This window comes from Rana temporaria, chromosome 12 (assembly GCF_905171775.1).
Source record: "Rana temporaria chromosome 12, aRanTem1.1, whole genome shotgun sequence".
Classification (NCBI taxonomy): Eukaryota; Metazoa; Chordata; class Amphibia; order Anura; family Ranidae; genus Rana; species Rana temporaria.
This window is the reverse complement of record NC_053500.1, coordinates 141,905,060-141,911,059: the sequence shown is the minus strand read 5'-3', so window position 1 is coordinate 141,911,059 and position 6,000 is coordinate 141,905,060.

Below are 6,000 nucleotides of genomic sequence, written 5' to 3'. Positions count from 1 at the left end.
ACGTGCCCCACTGTGCCATTCCATTACATGCCCCACTGTGCCATTCCATTACGTGCCCCACTGTGCCATGCCATTACATGCCCCACTGTGCCGTGCCATTACATGCCCCGCTGTGCCGTGCCATTACATGCCCCACTGTGCCAAGCCATTACATGCCTAACTGTGCCATTCCATTACATGCCCCACTGTGCCATTCCATTACATGCCCCACTGTGCCATTACATGCCCCACTGTGCCATTCCATTACATGCCCCACTGTGCCATTCCATTACATGCCCCCACTGTGCCGTGCCATTACATGCCCCACTGTGCCATTCCATTACATGCCCCACTGTGCCATTCCATTACGTGCCCCACTGTGCCATTCCATTACGTGCCCCACTGTGCCATTCCATTACATGCCCCACTGTGCCATTCCATTACATGCCCCACTGTGTCATTCCATTACATGCCCCACTGTGCCATTCCATTATGTGCCCCACTGTGCCATTCCATTACATGCCCCACTGTGCGTGCCATTACATGCCCCACTGTGCCAAGCCATTACATGCCTCACTGTGCCATTCCATTACATGCCCCACTGTGCCGTGCCATTACATGTCCCACTGTGCCGTGCCATTACATGCCCCACTGTGCCATTCCATTACATGCCCCACTGTGCCATTCCATTACATGCCCCACTGTGCCGTGCCATTACATGTCCCACTGTGCCATGCCATTACATGCCTCACTGTGCCATTCCATTACATGCCCCACTGTGCCGTGCCATTACATGTCCCACTGTGCCGTGCCATTACATGCCCCACTGTGCCATTCCATTACATGCCCCAATGTGCCAAGCCATTACATGCCCCAATGTGCCAAGCCATTACATGCCCCACTGTGCCATTCCATTACATGCCCCACTGTGCCGTGCCATTACATGCCCCACTGTGCCATTACATTACATGCCCCACTGTGCCATTCCATTACATGCCCCACTGTGCTGTGCCATTACATGCCCCACTGTGCTGTGCCATTACATGCCCCACTGTGCCATTCCATTCCATTACATGCCCCACTGTGCCATTCCATTACATGCCTCACGGTGCCATTCCATTACATGCCCCAATGTGCCAAGCCATTACATGCCCCAATGTGCCAAGCCATTACATGCCCCACTGTGCCATTCCATTACATGCCTCACGGTGCCATTCCATTACATGCCCCAATGTGCCAAGCCATTACATGCCCCAATGTGCCAAGCCATTACATGCCCCACTGTGCCATTCCATTACATGCCCCACTGTGCCATTCCATTACATGCCCCACTGTGCCGTGCCATTACATGCCCCACTGTGCCAAGCCATTACATGCCCCACTGTGCCATTCCATACCTCCACTGTGCCATTCCATGTCCCCACTGTGCCATTCCATGCCCCCACTGTGCCATTCCATGCCTCCACTGTGCCATTCCATGCCTCCACTGTGCCAAGCCATGCCCCCACTGTGCCATTCCATGCCTCCACTGTGCCATTCCATGCCTCCACTGTGCCATTCCATGCCTCCACTGTGCCATTCCATGCCCCCACTGTGCCATTCCATGCCTCCACCTTGCCATTCCATGCCTCCACTGTGCCATTCCATGCCCCCACTGTGCCATTCCATGCCTCCACCTTGCCATTCCATACCCCCACTGTGCCATTCCATGCCCTCACTGTGCCATTCCATGCCTCCACTGTGCCATTCCATGCCTCCACTGTGCCACTCCATGCCCCCACTGTGCCATTCCATGCCTCCACTGTCCATCACATGCCTCACTGTGCCGTACCATTACATGCCCCACTGTGCCGTCCCATTACATGCCCCACTGTGCCATTCCATTACATGCCCCACTGTGCCATTCCATTACATGCCCCACTGTGCCATTCCATTACATGCCCCATTGTGCCGTGCCATTACATGCCCCACTGTGCCATGACATTCCATGCCCCCACTGTGCTATTCCATGCCTCCACTGTGCCATTCCATGCCTCCACTGTGCCATTCCATGCCCCCACTGTGCCATTCCATGCCCCCACTGTCCATCACATGCCTCCACGGCCAAGACAAGACGATCTCCCTACCTTATTTTTTTGCTGCAGACATCCATGTTTCAGGCTGCGGGCATCCATGATTCAAAAGCCGCGCCTCCTCCTCAGACTGTTCCGTGATAGGCGGAACACAAATTTTCCCAGCGGGGCCTCTGTTCAGTGTTCCGCCTATCACGGACGTCCTCTCGTCCGAGGATGGCAACAGAGGCCCTGCTGGGAAAATTAGTGTTCCGCCTATCACGGAACAGTCTGAGGAGGAGGCGCGGCTTTTAAATCATGGATGCCCGCAGCCTGAAACATGGATGACGGAGACAGATCCGGCGTATAAGACGACCCCCGACTTTGGATGCATTTTTTTGCATCCAAAAGGTCGTCTTATACGCCGGCAAATACGGTACACCATATTACCAAAAGTATTGGGACGCCTGCCTTTACACGCACATGAACTTTAATGGCACTCCAGTCTTGGTCCATAGGGTTCAATATTGAGTTGGCCCCGCCCTTTGCTGCTATAGCAGCTTCACCTCTTCTGGGAAGGCCGCCCACAAGGTTTAGGAGTGTGTCTATGGGAATGTTTGACCGTTCTTCCAGAAGGGCATTTGTGAGGTCAGGCACTGATGTTGAACGAGAAGGCCTGGCTCGCAGTCTCCGCTCTAATTCATCTCAAAGGTGTTCTGTCGGGTTGAGGTCAGGACTCTGTGCAGGCCAGTCAAGTTCCTCCACCCCAAACTCGCTCATCCATGTCTTTATGGACCTTGCTTTATGCGCTGGTGCGCAGTCATGTTGGAACAAAAAATATTGCATTTTTTTCAAAATTGTCGCTCTATTTTTGTTTATAGCGCAACAAATAAAAACCGCAGAGGTGATCAAATACCCCCAAAAGAAAGCTCTATTTGTGGGGAAAAAAAGGACACCAATTTTGCTTGGGAGCCACGTCGCACGACCGCGCAATTGTCAGTTAAAGCGACGCAGTGCCGAATCGCAAAAACTGGCCAGGTCCTTTACCTGCATAAAGGTCCGGGTCTTAAGTGGTTAAAAAAAAGAACCTGAATGGCAACATATTGGTTTTATTTCCGACTCCCTGATCCCCCAGCATTACAAACTAAACAAAAATAACATTGTAAAAAGTTCCAGAATCAGCGATCCCTATCCCCGTTACATGCGTTTGTTGGACGCCGGCGCTCCATTGTGCGCCGTGCCCGGGATCCTTACACAGGCAACATACAGATTAGTGGTAAATCTTCGCAGATGGCACGGCTCTATCCCCCCCCCCCCGGTCTTGGCGTGTTTTCAGTTTACCATCTAAACTTAAACGACATAGATTTCAGCCGAAGAACCCGCAGCGAAGGAAGAAAAAGAACTATATTAGCCAACAGCAGGCGTCTGAAGGAAGCCTCCCCCCGGGCCCGTAAAAAGACTATAATGCAGACAGGAAAGTAAATAAATCATAAAATTAATACCTTAGCTATATAAGGCCTGTATCTACTGTACTTCTCATTGCAGCCACCCCACCCCCACCCCCGTCACTGCAACACGCATGTGCGGGACCCCTGTGTGCAGAAGGCTCAGGAAAAGGAACACATGGGAAGCCCCTGTCATCGTCTGAACGCCGGTCTGGGGTTTTTAGGATAGGTACTAATGATGACGGAGCAAAAGTAATCCCTAAATAAAGTAAATGAAAATTTGTATGATAAACAATTGGTTCTATCGAAACCAGCGGCGGCCTGTCCATACAGGCCACCCCCCTAATCCGTGCATCCGGCCCCCTAATCTACATGCAGGGCGCCGGACACATGGGCCCAGATTCTCGTAGAATCGCGCAAAACTGTGCGGGCGTAACGTATCTCATTCACAAAGCACTTGCGTGTAAAGTTGCGGCGGCGTAGCGTAAATCACCCGGCGCAAGCCCGCCTAATTCAAATTAGCCGGGTAGGGGGCGTGGAGCATTTAAATTAAGCGCGTTCAGGCGCCGAACGTACTGGGCATGCGCCGTCCGGAAAATATCCCAGGGTGCATTGCTCCAAATGACGTCGCAAGGACGTCATTGGTTTCGACGTGAACGTAAATGGCGTCCAGCCCCATTCACGGACGACTTACGCAAACGACGTAAATTTTTAAATTTCGACGCGGGAACGACGGCCATACTTAACATTGGTTGCCCTTCATATAGCAGGGGCAACTTTACGCCGCGCAAACCTAATGTAAATGTCGTAACTTCACTGCGTCGACCGTGCGTACGTTCGGGAATTCGCGTATCTAGCTAATTTGCATACTCGATGGGGAAAACGACGGAGGCGACACCTAGCGGCAAAAAAAAAAATTGCATTTAAGATCCGACGGCGTAAGAGACTTACGCCTGTCAAATCTAATGGATATCTATGCGTAACTGATTCTAAGAATCAGTCGCATAGATACGACGGCCCAGATTAGGACTTACGGCGGTGTACATGGCGTTGCGCCGTCGTAAGCCCTTTGAGAATCTGGGCCATGGAGTCCAATGAGTTTTTTTTTTGAAGCATATGATTAGTGCCTGAAGCTCTAATTGGCTTAAAAAAAGGGTGGGCTTGGGGCGCAGAGACCACCCAGTTGTTTGACAATAGCGAACTAATATTCGCTATTGTCTTCGTGATTCTCCTCCCCGCCAATTAGGAAGCGGGTCCTGAGACCCACTTGGCTAGGGAATCTTAGGACTCCCTGGCTAAGCGGGTCTCAGGACACACTTCCTGTTCGGCCGGAAGGAGAAGCAACGGCCCGGCTCTTCCTTCCCCCTGCCTCCTATGGTAAGGCCTCTGATCGCCGCCTTCCCATCCGTCACTCACGCGGGTGCGGGGGGGGGGGGTCGATCGCTGCATTCCCGTCCATCTCCCACAGGGGGTGGGGTGGGTTGATCGCCACATTCCCATCCATCTTCTGAGAGCACGGGGTGTCATTAGTTTGCCGCCTCCCCCCCCCGAAATATTAAGCTTCAACCGCCACTGATCAGAACGCGGACGCAGATCAAACCTTGTGTGTTAAGGCATTCATCCGAATGCCATATGTTTAAGCAATTTGGTGGGAGCTAAATGTTTTCCAATTGCTACAATATATGATACTACTACATCCAGTGTCAACGGTTGCTAAGGAAGCAGTGTCACGTCCTTAGCAACCAGTGATGTCACCCAGCCCCAAGAATTTCCATATTTTTATTTTTAAAGGGGCTTTCAGATTATGATAAACCCCCCCGGCCCACAGACCCCTGCAACCACCAGGCTAGGGTTGTCGGGAAGAGGCCCTTGTCCTTATTAACAAATGAAATGTTGCTAAAACATTGTGTATCATAAGCAATTGGTTCTATCGGAACATGGGTGCAGATCAAACGTTGTTTGTTCAGGTATTTGTCCAAATGCAGCCGGCTCCTTAGCCAATTTGGTGGGAGCCAAATGTTTTCCAATTGCTACAATGTATGATGCCAATACTACTATATCCAATGTCAATGGTTGTTAAGGAAGCAACTGGTGCCGACACCCGTCACATCCTTCGCAACCAGTGAAGTCATCTGCTCCCATTCATTTCCTTTTTCAAAGTGCTTTCAGATTCCACTAAGTCCCTCCCCTCCTGTCCTCAAACCCCCACAAACACCAGGGCAGGGTTGTGGGGAAGAGGCCCTTGTCCTCATTAACACAGGGAGAAGGCACTTTGCCAGAGGGGTCCCCCCTGGCAAGGTACCTCTCCCCATTTGGAGGCTTGGTGTGGTTCAGGACTGGGGCGGTGCATGCTCAATCTCGCTGCATGCTCAAACAAAGGTCTGGTATAGATTCTGAAAGTGTTTGTTGCGTGGGGTTCCCTCTTAAAATCCGTACCGGACCATCATCTGGGACAGGAGTCTCGTATAAATGAAGGCTATTTGGAATTTAAGGGAGCCCACGCTTTTTTTTTCGTTAGCTTGTTT